Genomic DNA, 15,925 nt, shown 5'->3' with positions numbered 1-15,925 from the left:
ACATGAATTTTCGCTTAAGTTCCTCAGTTTATTTTCATCTACCTTCATTGAACGTACAAAATCATATCTGGTTATTAAACGAATTATATATTTCTTTAGTAATAACATTAAAGAAAATATAATAATAAATTGGCAATAATTTATTAAATATTTAAATTAATATTTATTATAAAGATACATCATCACACCGCCTTTTGTTTCTTATTTTTAATCTTTTTGTTTCTGTGGGTGGGAAACCGGATGAGCACACGCATCCACTGTATAGATTTTTACCTTACTTTAGTTCAATTCTACGACGACGTAATTAGTTACCGAATTAGTAATTTATTAATAGGACTTCTTGAAACTTTCAACCATGGAACAGGGATTATGGGTTTTAGTAGAGTGGGTGGATGATGATTCACAAGACACAAAAGATTTTTCAAGTTATAGCGTGGTAAATGTGGCTTTGATAGACAGCAATGAGATAAGTGAGGGGAAGATTGTTCTAGTTAGAGATGGTGTTAAGGGAAAACCGAGGAGAGGACAAGTACATAAGACTTCAGGTTAGTTAACCTTTGTAAAATATAAACCTACTATTACTACTACATGCTAATCGTAAAAAAACGTCCGTTATTGTCTACCGCTATCGTAACACCAAGTAACGGTGCAATAATTACTTTGTTTTTGCTGTATTTCTTATTATATTTTTTATTTTAGAAGTGAAAAGCTATTTAGAAGAATTGTTGGGTGTTTTTTTGGGACGAGACAAAAGGTTACAACATCTGTTACCACTTGGTACGGACACGAACGAAATAGAAAAGCCAGAGGAAATGGTATACGTAATATTACTAATATATTATAATATTCTTGTATACTACTGTCTGGACATTTCATGGTTTAATCTAAAAATTATTGTTTATGTATACTAAAAAGTTATTTCTTTGTCTTGCACCCTGCATGTGTAATTGTTTATATATAATTATGATATTTAAATCCTAATCATCTTATTTTTCTTATGAAAAAAATATCAAACTTAGTTATTTTTATTACTTCTATACCTACTCAGCAGTATTGGCCTATTGGCTTCAGTGTGCAACTATCATCCCTGAGGTCGTATGTTCGACCCCTGGACCAATGGACTTTCTGTCTATACGCACAGACATTTCCGTTCGTGCGAGCGGATAAAATTGTCCGCATGTGTTGGACCAAAGAAAGGCGACTGAGTATGTCGGGCACAAAAGGTTGATCACCTACATACGTAGAAAAATAAAAAATGATCACGAAAAATCTTAGGTCTAGATCAAAAATGTTGCAGCGCCACTGATTTTGTTATTGATATATAATTATGTATTATTATTACATTTTTTCCTTATGTTGCTGTGTAGAAAGACGGTTTCCTTGAATTTCGGTTGATTAAATTGGCATGGATCAAACCAAAAATAAAAGGCGCGTACTGTTTTAAAGATGCAACGCTCATAGAAAGTTATTACCAAATCATTATAATTTTGCACATACATGAATAATTAATACCAAATACATATATTTTCAGATCCTACCTCTAATCAGTGAAAGTGACTTCATGCAAGATGATTATACAGGACAACAGTGACAGGGAAGTCCGTATGTACTAACAATTGTTTTGAATACTTTATCGGATAACGCTTAGGGTGATTGGAATGGTGCTATATTTAACCGTGTTCATGCGAACAAAAAAGCACTGTTAACGTAGTAAAATTACATGTTTTATTTAGTTCCGTTTTCGTTTTGATCCCGTAAAAACATCTTATATTATATATTCCTTATCTAAGTATCTTATCAGCAGTACTTAGAAAATTCTACAGTTAATTTTATAAGTAAGGCGACCATTATTACCTATACCATTTTTTTTAAGTATTCCTACAGCTACTCATTAAACAATATTCAAACAATTACATTATACACAAAAGCCAAAAACGGAATACACATTCAAACATAAAGCACAGTTTTATCTATTTATACAAAAAATATAGCAAAGTACAAATTCATACTAAATTCTAGATTCATTGATCATTATAATAAATATTTAATATAAAGGAAGAATAACAAAGCCATTTTTAATAAAAGATACGAGAGATTTTTAAATATTTTTTAAGCATTTTTTAATCACATTAAATATATATATTTGCTGGTAATTTGTGTTATACTCTAAAGTTATACGATACATGGCTGAGTAGCGTGAATAGTTTTTATTAGAACGAGGAATCTGGAATAGTTGGGAATATGTTCTAAAAAAGAAGCAACCAATCGAAAATCTTTATATGAAAATGCTTTACCTTACTTTGTTAACGACGTTATCATTATTCGAGATGCACCGTTCTGTAAATATCATTATTATCCTAGTTAGAATAGTTTGAAAGACGAGTTCGAGTAGAGTAAAATTAAATTTGTTTATTATCAGATACGCTAACCGATTTCAAGTAGGTATGTACAAAAGTATGAAATACCTAAAAGTTATCCGTCATTAAAAATATTATGTTAATAGAACTAGGACTGCTATCATCACTGCAAAAGACTCGTTAGACGAATTAATAATTGCGTTTATGTCAATAGTAATGAAGTTTTATTATTTTATTAATTGAGTTTTATATACTAAATAAAATAGTACAATTTTGAATCAAGCAAAGTATCAGTAATATACTTCAATAAGCTAAGCTTCATTTGTTTTTTTTAAATATTTTTCCAGATCTCATCCCTAGAGTATTTCTTCGACAACAGTGCTAGTGATTCTGACGCTGAGATATATAAATTATAATTTTGTAAGTAAACTTAGATTTTCACGGCCTTAAAACCCTAGAAGACGTGTAAGATCACTTATTTATATAGTTGTTTACGGCGAATTGTTATCACAAACGATACGTAAAATCGATTGGCAAAATAGAACAATATTTTTTTTAATACAAACAGTTGAACCGTGAAACGGAACACTAATATAATTCAACACCTGAGCCCAAATCATATGCTTTGTAATTTTATCTCAACATTTAATAAAACATTGGGCTAATAGCTACATTTACAGTTAAAGCCTGAAAATATATTTATACCTGTACATTGATGATGATTCTTAAAACTATTTTATTATACACCTGAAACTGTCAAAATGCCCAAGTTTCGGTAGAAATATGTAGAACACCATAGCTAATATTGCGGTAATATTAAGTGCTGTAAATTCATTAAAGCTGACACGAGGCTGTAAATAGGGTTCTTCGTTTATTTTATATAGTTAATATATAACTCTAATAATAATATTTCAGTCAAAATATTGCTATTGTTTTAGGCCGCACCCCAAAACGACCAAAGTGGTAATGCCGTGCAAGAAACAAATGACAATCATTCTAATAACACACCAACCAATCCAGAGGTCCGTATTTCATAAATATGCCTTGAAAAGTTTTAGAACTTAGTCGGAAAATTGCATATCAAATAACACAAGACCTAGAGCTATCCGTATGATTTAACTACAGTGTGTGTAAAGAAACAACTGCTCACGTTATTAAGGAAAACATTGTGAGGAGACAGACATGACCTTGATCTTGCGTAGAAAGCTTTAATTACCGACTTTTAACATGCTATGTGACGCCGAGTTTCAAACAAAGCCACTGATTTTTATAGTATTTTCTCAATCCCCAAATAGATATTAAGTCAGGAAAACGACATAAAATGTAATTTACGATTAATAACAATTTCACGTTATACTCATTCAGTTTTTGAAATCTTTAAAAGATAAATGTCGATATTCAAACATAATATCTTTTAAAATATTTTTTAAACTAAGTTGTGAATAATATTTTCTTTAAGACAACGCCTCAAACTGAGACAAGTCGCCAGGCATCACAAGAACCGATACTAGTAATACAGAAACTAATGTAGAGGTTTGTAACTATATATACATTACATACATTTTTCCGCGATAACCATTTCTGTAAAGGATAAAGTACACTGAAAATCTCTTCTACTACTTTTACTATGCCATGACATTGAAGCATACGAATGCCTCAATACAAATTATTTGCCAAGTGTACATCTGGATAAAATTTTAATTTTACAAAATTGTATCGCACCTTCTCAGACATTTGGAAATATGTATATTTCAAATGAGAACATAGGACTGTACACTGTTAACAAAAGACTGATTTAAAAAATGTTCATATATAAGTACTTTAATTGAATAGCATAACAATAACATCGACTTTACATACTTTTTGGTGGAAAGGGAATTTTCGATCCCTGTTGCTGTATATGGCTTATACGGATAAGATTTCCATACTTAGCAGAGGCATGTTTCTACAAATAATAATTTTTAATAAATCTCTATTCAACAGAATAATAAAAAAATCATAAAATTTTACAGTCTTGTTAGAAGCGCGATATATGTAAAACTATTTCTTAGCTTATGCAAGAAGTTGTCCAAATTTCGAAAAAAATGGTAATCTGTTGGCGCAAGGTCCGCGGAGTACGGAGGATGTCTTAGACATTCCAACTGAAGCTCTTTTAATTTGGTAGCCGTCTGTTGTGCAGTGTGTGGTCTAGCGTTGTCATGAAGTAGCAGTGGCGTGGAGTGATTGACCAGCCTAGGTTGTTTATCCCCTAGCTTTGCCATCATGGTTTGCAATTGTTGACAATAGACATCAGCCGTAATAGTCTGGCCAGATTTGAGAAAACTGCAATGAACAATACCAGCACTAGTCCACCAAACACTTACAAATAACTTTTTCGGAGTTAATTTTCGCTTGGGGCAGGATTTGGCTGGCTGGCCAGGATCCAACCATTGCGCTGAGCGCTTCCGATTATCGTAAAGAATCCATTTTTCATCACAGGTAATGATTTGGTTTAAAATACCTTCATTATTGTGCCGGTTCAGTAATGTAACGCAGCAGTCGACGCACGTTTGCCGGTTTGTTTCAGTCAATTCGTGAGGTACTCAACTTTCAAGCTTTTTAATCTTCCCAATTTGCTTCAAGTGAATAAAAATAGTTTTATCACTAACACCGCAGTCTGCAGCTAACTCGGACGTGGTTTGCGATGGATCGGCTTCCACAATAGCCTTCAATACTTCATTATCAACTTGGGTCTCAGGCCGTCCAGGAAGCTTGTTCTGAAGGTCGAAATTTCCAGAACGAAAACGTTGGAACCAAAAACGAACTGTGTTTTCTTTTGCAATATGACCACCAGAAACATCATTCACACTTCGAGTCGTTTCCGCAGCACGTAGTGTAGTTTCCTAGTGCCACGGCGGAACTCGTACTCGTAAATAATGCGATACTTTGAGTTTTCCATTTTGTAAAATGAGTGACGCAAACAGAAAAAAACAAATGAATGACGGTCATCAAAGCACAAATACATGAGTAAATAGCTGTCCAGATTTGAATTTGAAATTCCTAACCAAAGAGGAGGTATTAGAGGTCAAAGTGGCCAGGACGACAAAACGCCAATTTCATATGTAAGGACCTAATATTTGCAAAGTCATCTCGAAAATCGTGCTTGACTCGAAAACTTCTATTTGTTCGGATATTGTCTCTATTGATATTTCCCAAAATATCAAAACACATCGTTACCTCGTTACGAAAATTATTGTTGTTTAGAGTTGTGTATAAAATTTACTCTTCATCATCTTCTTTTCTTTATCTCTGCCGGTATCGCATCATCTTACTTTCGTCAGCGCATTTAGTTGTTATGGTCATCCTAAAAGGATAGATTTAATATTACACATTAACTAAATGCAAATATTTGCAAAGTCATCTCGAAAATCGTGCTTGACTCGAAAACTTCTATTTGTTCGGAAATTGTCTCTATTGAAATTTCCCAAAATATCAAAACACATCGTTACCTCGTTACAAAAATTATTGTTGTTTAGAGTTGTGTATAAAATTTACTCTTCATCATCTTCTTCTCTTTATCTCTGCCGGTATCGCATCATCTTACTTTCGTCGGCGCATTTAGTTGTTATGGTCATCCTAAAAGGATAGATTTAATATTACACATTAACTAAATGCAAATATTTGCAAAGTCATCTCGAAAATCGTGCTTGACTCGAAAACTTCTATTTGTTCGGAAATTGTCTCTATTGAAATTTCCCAAAATATCAAAACACATCGTTACCTCGTTAAGAAAATTATTGTTGTTTAGAGTTGTGTATAAAATTTACTCTTCATCAACATCATCTCTTTATCTCTGCCGGTATCGCATCATCTTACTTTCGTCGGCGCATTTAGTTGTTATGGTCATCCTAAAAGGATAGATTTAATATTACACATTAACTAAATGCAAATATTTGCAAAGTCATCTCGAAAATCGTGCTTGACTCGAAAACTTCTATTTGTTCGGAAATTGTCTCTATTGAAATTTCCCAAAATATCAAAACACATCGTTACCTCGTTACGAAAATTATTGTTGTTTAGAGTTGTGTATAAAATTTACTCTTCATCAACATCATCTCTTTATCTCTGCCGGTATCGCATCATCTTACTTTCGTCGGCGCATTTAGTTGTTATGGTCATCCTAAAAGGATACATTTAATATTACACATTAACTAAATGCAAATATTTGCAAAGTCATCTCGAAAATCGTGCTTGACTCGAAAACTTCTATTTGTTCGGATATTGTCTCTATTGAAATTTCCCAAAATATCAAAACACATCGTTACCTCGTTAAGAAAATTATTGTTGTTTAGAGTTGTGTATAAAATTTACTCTTCATCAACATCATCTCTTTATCTCTGCCGGTATCGCATCATCTTACTTTCGTCGGCGCATTTAGTTGTTATGGTCATCCTAAAAGGATAGATTTAATATTACACATTAACTAAATGCAAATATTTGCAAAGTCATCTCGAAAATCGTGCTTGACTCGAAAACTTCTATTTGTTCGGAAATTGTCTCTATTGAAATTTCCCAAAATATCAAAACACATCGTTTCCTCGTTACGAAAATTATTGTTGTTTAGAGTTGTGTATAAAATTTACTCTTCATCATCTTCTTCTCTTTATCTCTGCCGGTATCGCATCATCTTACTTTCGTCGGCGCATTAAGTTGTTATGGTCATCCTAAAAGGATAGATTTAATATTACACATTAACTAAATGCAAATATTTGCAAAGTCATCTCGAAAATCGTGCTTGACTCGAAAACTTCTATTTGTTCGGATATTGTCTCTATTGAAATTTCCCAAAATATCAAAACACATCGTTACCTCGTTAAGAAAATTATTGTTGTTTAGAGTTGTGTATAAAATTTACTCTTCATCAACATCATCTCTTTATCTCTGCCGGTATCGCATCATCTTACTTTCGTCGGCGCATTTAGTTGTTATGGTCATCCTAAAAGGATAGATTTAATATTACACATTAACTAAATGCAAATATTTGCAAAGTCATCTCGAAAATCGTGCTTGACTCGAAAACTTCTATTTGTTCGGAAATTGTCTCTATTGAAATTTCCCAAAATATCAAAACACATCGTTACCTCGTTACGAAAATTATTGTTGTTTAGAGTTGTGTATAAAATTTACTCTTCATCAACATCATCTCTTTATCTCTGCCGGTATCGCATCATCTTACTTTCGTCGGCGCATTTAGTTGTTATGGTCATCTTAAAAGGATAGATTTAATATTACACATTAACTAAATGCAAATATTTGCAAAGTCATCTCGAAAATCGTGCTTGACTCGAAAACTTCTATTTGTTCGGATATTGTCTCTATTGAAATTTCCCAAATTATCAAAACACATCGTTACCTCGTTAAGAAAATTATTGTTGTTTAGAGTTGTGTATAAAATTTACTCTTCATCAACATCATCTCTTTATCTCTGCCGGTATCGCATCATCTTACTTTCGTCGGCGCATTTAGTTGTTATGGTCATCCTAAAAGGATAGATTTAATATTACACATTAACTAAATGCAAATATTTGCAAAGTCATCTCGAAAATCGTGCTTGACTCGAAAACTTCTATTTGTTCGGAAATTGTCTCTATTGAAATTTCCCAAAATATCAAAACACATCGTTACCTCGTTACGAAAATTATTGTTGTTTAGAGTTGTGTATAAAATTTACTCTTCATCAACATCATCTCTTTATCTCTGCCGGTATCGCATCATCTTACTTTCGTCGGCGCATTTAGTTGTTATGGTCATCCTAAAAGGATAGATTTAATATTACACATTAACTAAATGCAAATATTTGCAAAGTCATCTCGAAAATCGTGCTTGACTCGAAAACTTCTATTTGTTCGGAAATTGTCTCTATTGAAATTTCCCAAAATATCAAAACACATCGTTACCTCGTTACGAAAATTATTGTTGTTTAGAGTTGTGTATAAAATTTACTCTTCATCATCTTCTTCTCTTTATCTCTGCCGGTATCGCATCATCTTACTTTCGTCGGCGCATTAAGTTGTTATGGTCATCCTAAAAGGATAGATTTAATATTACACATTAACTAAATGCAAATATTTGCAAAGTCATCTCGAAAATCGTGCTTGACTCGAAAACTTCTATTTGTTCGGAAATTGTCTCTATTGAAATTTCCCAAAATATCAAAACACATCGTTACCTCGTTAAGAAAATTATTGTTGTTTAGAGTTGTGTATAAAATTTACTCTTCATCAACATCATCTCTTTATCTCTGCCGGTATCGCATCATCTTACTTTCGTCGGCGCATTTAGTTGTTATGGTCATCCTAAAAGGATAGATTTAATATTACACATTAACTAAATGCAAATATTTGCAAAGTCATCTCGAAAATCGTGCTTGACTCGAAAACTTCTATTTGTTCGGATATTGTCTCTATTGAAATTTCCCAAATTATCAAAACACATCGTTACCTCGTTAAGAAAATTATTGTTGTTTAGAGTTGTGTATAAAATTTACTCTTCATCAACATCATCTCTTTATCTCTGCCGGTATCGCATCATCTTACTTACGTCGGCGCATTTAGTTGTTATGGTAATCCTAAAAGGATAGATTTAATATTACACATTAACTAAATGCAAATATTTGCAAAGTCATCTCGAAAATCGTGCTTGACTCGAAAACTTCTATTTGTTCGGAAATTGTCTCTATTGAAATTTCCCAAAATATCAAAACACATCGTTACCTCGTTACGAAAATTATTGTTGTTTAGAGTTGTGTATAAAATTTACTCTTCATCAACATCATCTCTTTATCTCTGCCGGTATCGCATCATCTTAGTTTCGTCAGCGCATTTAGTTGTTATGGTCATCCTAAAAGGATAGATTTAATATTACACATTAACTAAATGCAAATATTTGCAAAGTCATCTCGAAAATCGTGCTTGACTCGAAAACTTCTATTTGTTCGGACATTGTCTCTATTGAAATTTCCCAAAATATCAAAACACATCGTTACCTCGTTACGAAAATTATTGTTGTTTAGAGCTGTGTATAAAATTTACTCTTCATCATCTTCTTCTCTTTATCTCTGCCGGTATCGCATCATCTTACTTTCGTCAGCGCATTTAGTTGTTATGGTCATCCTAAAAGGATACATTTAATATTACACATTAACTAAATGCAAATATTTGCAAAGTCATCTCGAAAATCGTGCTTGACTCGAAAACTTCTATTTGTTCGGATATTGTCTCTATTGAAATTTCCCAAAATATCAAAACACATCGTTACCTCGTAAAGAAAATTATTGTTGTTTAGAGTTGTGTATAAAATTTACTCTTCATCATCTTCTTCTCTTTATCTGTGCCGGTATCGCATCATCTTACTTTCGTCGGCGCATTTAGTGGATATGGTCATCCTAAAAGAATAGATTTAATATTACACATTAACTAAATGCAAATATTTGCAAAGTCATCTCGAAAATCGTGCTTGACTCGAAAACTTATATTTGTTCGGATATTGTCTCTATTGAAATTTCCCAAAATATCAAAACACATCGTTACCTCGTTAAGAAAATTATTGTTGTTAAGAGTTGTGTATAAAATTTACTCTTCATCAACATCATCTCTTTATCTCTGCCGGTATCGCATCATCTTACTTTCGTCGGCGCATTTAGTTGTTATGGTCACCCTAAAAGGATAGATTTAATATTACACATTAACTAAATGCAAATATTTGCAAAGTCATCTCGAAAATCGTGCTTGACTCGAAAACTTCTATTTGTTCGGATATTGTCTCTATTGAAATTTCCCAAAATATCAAAACACATCGTTACCTCGTTAAGAAAATTATTGTTGTTTAGAGTTGTGTATAAAATTTACTCTTCATCAACATCATCTCTTTATCTCTGCCGGTATCGCATCATCTTACTTTCGTCGGCGCATTTAGTTGTTATGGTCATCCTAAAAGGATAGATTTAATATTACACATTAACTAAATGCAAATATTTGCAAAGTCATCTCGAAAATCGTGCTTGACTCGAAAACTTCTATTTGTTCGGAAATTGTCTCTATTGAAATTTCCCAAAATATCAAAACACATCGTTACCTCGTTAAGAAAATTATTGTTGTTTAGAGTTGTGTATAAAATTTACTCTTCATCATCTTCTTCCCTTTTTCTCTGCCGGTATCGCATAATCTTAGTTTCATCGGCGCATTTAGTGGTTATGGTCATCCTAAAAGGATAGATTTAATATTACACATTAACTAAATGCAAATATTTGCAAAGTCATCTCGAAAATCGTGCTTGACTCGATAACTTCTATTTGTTCGGATATTGTCTCTATTGAAATTTCCCAAAATATCAAAACACATCGTTACCTCGTAAAGAAAATTATTGTTGTTTAGAGTTGTGTATAAAATTTACTCTTCATCATCTTCTTCTCTTTATCTGTGCCGGTATCGCATCATCTTACTTTCGTCGGCGCATTTAGTGGTTATGGTCATCCTAAAAGGATAGATTTAATATTACACATTAACTAAATGCAAATATTTGCAAAGTCATCTCGAAAATCGTGCTTGACTCGAAAACTTCTATTTGTTCGGAAATTGTCTCTATTGAAATTTCCCAAAATATCAAAACACATCGTTACCTCGTTAAGAAAATTATTGTTGTTTAGAGTTGTGTATAAAATTTACTCTTCATCATCTTCTTCCCTTTTTCTCTGCCGGTATCGCATAATCTTAGTTTCATCGGCGCATTTAGTGGTTATGGTCATCCTAAAAGGATAGATTTAATATTACACATTAACTAAATGCAAATATTTGCAAAGTCATCTCGAAAATCGTGCTTGACTCGATAACTTCTATTTGTTCGGATATTGTCTCTATTGAAATTTCCCAAAATATCAAAACACATCGTTACCTCGTAAAGAAAATTATTGTTGTTTAGAGTTGTGTATAAAATTTACTCTTCATCATCTTCTTCTCTTTATCTGTGCCGGTATCGCATCATCTTACTTTCGTCGGCGCATTTAGTGGTTATGGTCATCCTAAAAGGATAGATTTAATATTACACATTTACTAAATGCAAATATTTGCAAAGTCATCTCGAAAATCGTGCTTGACTCGAAAACTTCTATTTGTTCGGATATTGTCTCTATTGAAATTTCCCAAAATATCAAAACACATCGTTACCTCGTTAAGAAAATTATTGTTGTTTAGAGTTGTGTATAAAATTTACTCTTCATCAACATCATCTCTTTATCTCTGCCGGTATCGCATCATCTTACTTTCGTCGGCGCATTTAGTTGTTATGGTCATCCTAAAAGGATAGATTTAATATTACACATTAACTAAATGCAAATATTTGCAAAGTCATCTCGAAAATCGTGCTTGACTCGAAAACTTCTATTTGTTCGGAAATTGTCTCTATTGAAATTTCCCAAAATATCAAAACACATCGTTACCTCGTTAAGAAAATTATTGTTGTTTAGAGTTGTGTATAAAATTTACTCTTCATCATCTTCTTCCCTTTTTCTCTGCCGGTATCGCATAATCTTAGTTTCATCGGCGCATTTAGTGGTTATGGTCATCCTAAAAGGATAGATTTAATATTACACATTAACTAAATGCAAATATTTGCAAAGTCATCTCGAAAATCGTGCTTGACTCGATAACTTCTATTTGTTCGGATATTGTCTCTATTGAAATTTCCCAAAATATCAAAACACATCGTTACCTCGTAAAGAAAATTATTGTTGTTTAGAGTTGTGTATAAAATTTACTCTTCATCATCTTCTTCTCTTTATCTGTGCCGGTATCGCATCATCTTACTTTCGTCGGCGCATTTAGTGGTTATGGTCATCCTAAAAGGATAGATTTAATATTACACATTAACTAAATGCAAATATTTGCAAAGTCATCTCGAAAATCGTGCTTGACTCGAAAACTTCTATTTGTTCGGATATTGTCTCTATTGAAATTTCCCAAAATATCAAAACACATCGTTACCTCGTTACGAAAATTATTGTTGTTTAGAGTTGTGTATAAAATTTACTCTTCATCATCTTCTTCTCTTTATCTCTGCCGGTATCGCATCATCTTACTTTCGTCGGCGCATTTAGTTGTAATGGTCATCCTAAAAGGATAGATTTAATATTACACATTAACTAAATGCAAATATTTGCAAAGTCATCTCGAAAATCGTGCTTGACTCGAAAACTTCTATTTGTTCGGAAATTGTCTCTATTGAAATTTCCCAAAATATCAAAACACATCGTTACCTCGTTACGAAAATTATTGTTGTTTAGAGTTGTGTATAAAATTTACTCTTCATCAACATCATCTCTTTATCTCTGCCGGTATCGCATCATCTTACTTTCGTCGGCGCATTTAGTTGTTATGGTCATCCTAAAAGGATAGATTTAATATTACACATTAACTAAATGCAAATATTTGCAAAGTCATCTCGAAAATCGTGCTTGACTCGAAAACTTCTATTTGTTCGGATATTGTCTCTATTGAAATTTCCCAAATTATCAAAACACATCGTTACCTCGTTAAGAAAATTATTGTTGTTTAGAGTTGTGTATAAAATTTACTCTTCATCAACATCATCTCTTTATCTCTGCCGGTATCGCATCATCTTACTTTCGTCAGCGCATTTAGTTGTTATGGTCATCCTAAAAGAATAGATTTAATATTACACATTAACTAAATGCAAATATTTGCAAAGTCATCTCGAAAATCGTGCTTGACTCGAAAACTTCTATTTGTTCGGATATTGTCTCTATTGAAATTTCCCAAAATATCAAAACACATCGTTACCTCGTTACGAAAATTATTGTTGTTTAGAGTTGTGTATAAAATTTACTCTTCATCATCTTCTTCTCTTTATCTCTGCCGGTATCGCATCATCTTACTTTCGTCAGCGCATTTAGTTGTTATGGTCATCCTAAAAGGATAGATTTAATATTACACATTAACTAAATGCAAATATTTGCAAAGTCATCTCGAAAATCGTGCTTGACTCGAACACTTCTATTTGTTCGGATATTGTCTCTATTGAAATTTCCCAAAATATCAAAACACATCGTTACCTCGTTAAGAAAATTATTGTTGTTAAGAGTTGTGTATAAAATTTACTCTTCATCAACATCATCTCTTTATCTCTGCCGGTATCGCATCATCTTACTTTCGTCGGCGCATTTAGTTGTTATGGTCACCCTAAAAGGATAGATTTAATATTACACATTAACTAAATGCAAATATTTGCAAAGTCATCTCGAAAATCGTGCTTGTCTCGAAAACTTCTATTTGTTCGGATATTGTCTCTATTGAAATTTCCCAAAATATCAAAACACATCGTTACCTCGTTACGAAAATTATTGTTGTTTAGAGTTGTGTATAAAATTTACTCTTCATCATCTTCTTCCCTTTGTCTCTGCCGGTATCGCATAATCTTAGTTTCATCGGGGCATTAAGTTGTTATGGTCATCCTAAAAGGATAGATTTAATATTACACATTAACTAAATGCAAATATTTGCAAAGGCATCTCGAAAATCGTGCTTGACTCGAAAACTTCTATTTGTTCGGATATTGTCTCTATTGAAATTTCCCAAAATATCAAAACACATCGTTACCTCGTTACGAAAATTATTGTTGTTTAGAGTTGTGTATAAAATTTACTCTTCATCATCTTCTTCCCTTTGTCTCTGCCGGTATCGCATAATCTTAGTTTCATCGGGGCATTAAGTTGTTATGGTCATCCTAAAAGGATAGATTTAATATTACACATTAACTAAATGCAAATATTTGCAAAGTCATCTCGAAAATCGTGCTTGACTCGAAAACTTCTATTTGTTCGGATATTGTCTCTATTGAAATTTCCCAAAATATCAAAACACATCGTTACCTCGTTACGAAAATTATTGTTGTTTAGAGTTGTGTATAAAATTTACTCTTCATCATCTTCTTCTCTTTATCTCTGCCGGTATCGCATCATCTTACTTTCGTCGGCGCATTTAGTTGTAATGGTCATCCTAAAAGGATAGATTTAATATTACACATTAACTAAATGCAAATATTTGCAAAGTCATCTCGAAAATCGTGCTTGACTCGAAAACTTCTATTTGTTCGGAAATTGTCTCTATTGAAATTTCCCAAAATATCAAAACACATCGTTACCTCGTTACGAAAATTATTGTTGTTTAGAGTTGTGTATAAAATTTACTCTTCATCAACATCATCTCTTTATCTCTGCCGGTATCGCATCATCTTACTTTCGTCGGCGCATTTAGTTGTTATGGTCATCCTAAAAGGATAGATTTAATATTACACATTAACTAAATGCAAATATTTGCAAAGTCATCTCGAAAATCGTGCTTGACTCGAAAACTTCTATTTGTTCGGATATTGTCTCTATTGAAATTTCCCAAATTATCAAAACACATCGTTACCTCGTTAAGAAAATTATTGTTGTTTAGAGTTGTGTATAAAATTTACTCTTCATCAACATCATCTCTTTATCTCTGCCGGTATCGCATCATCTTACTTTCGTCAGCGCATTTAGTTGTTATGGTCATCCTAAAAGAATAGATTTAATATTACACATTAACTAAATGCAAATATTTGCAAAGTCATCTCGAAAATCGTGCTTGACTCGAAAACTTCTATTTGTTCGGATATTGTCTCTATTGAAATTTCCCAAAATATCAAAACACATCGTTACCTCGTTACGAAAATTATTGTTGTTTAGAGTTGTGTATAAAATTTACTCTTCATCATCTTCTTCTCTTTATCTCTGCCGGTATCGCATCATCTTACTTTCGTCAGCGCATTTAGTTGTTATGGTCATCCTAAAAGGATAGATTTAATATTACACATTAACTAAATGCAAATATTTGCAAAGTCATCTCGAAAATCGTGCTTGACTCGAACACTTCTATTTGTTCGGATATTGTCTCTATTGAAATTTCCCAAAATATCAAAACACATCGTTACCTCGTTAAGAAAATTATTGTTGTTAAGAGTTGTGTATAAAATTTACTCTTCATCAACATCATCTCTTTATCTCTGCCGGTATCGCATCATCTTACTTTCGTCGGCGCATTTAGTTGTTATGGTCACCCTAAAAGGATAGATTTAATATTACACATTAACTAAATGCAAATATTTGCAAAGTCATCTCGAAAATCGTGCTTGTCTCGAAAACTTCTATTTGTTCGGATATTGTCTCTATTGAAATTTCCCAAAATATCAAAACACATCGTTACCTCGTTACGAAAATTATTGTTGTTTAGAGTTGTGTATAAAATTTACTCTTCATCATCTTCTTCCCTTTGTCTCTGCCGGTATCGCATAATCTTAGTTTCATCGGGGCATTAAGTTGTTATGGTCATCCTAAAAGGATAGATTTAATATTACACATTAACTAAATGCAAATATTTGCAAAGGCATCTCGAAAATCGTGCTTGACTCGAAAACTTCTATTTGTTCGGATATTGTCTCTATTGAAATTTCCCAAAATATCAAAACACATCGTTACCTCGTTAAGAAAATTA

The 15,925-nt window shown here is 32.6% G+C and overlaps 1 long non-coding RNA gene across 1 annotated transcript; it reads left to right on the top strand.

Annotated features, from left to right (window-relative positions):
• Positions 1-235: 235 nt before the first annotated feature.
• On the top strand, positions 236-4,313 carry LOC123711482. Its single transcript, XR_006753961.1, has 6 exons — positions 236-545; positions 700-815; positions 1,532-1,602; positions 2,705-2,777; positions 3,296-3,379; positions 3,817-4,313. It is a non-coding gene; the product is annotated as an uncharacterized LOC123711482 (long non-coding RNA).
• Positions 4,314-15,925: the final 11,612 nt, after the last annotated feature.

Source organism: Pieris brassicae, chromosome 1 (assembly GCF_905147105.1).
Source record: "Pieris brassicae chromosome 1, ilPieBrab1.1, whole genome shotgun sequence".
Classification (NCBI taxonomy): domain Eukaryota; kingdom Metazoa; phylum Arthropoda; class Insecta; order Lepidoptera; family Pieridae; genus Pieris; species Pieris brassicae.
This window is presented reverse-complemented; position numbering and strand designations above follow the sequence as displayed.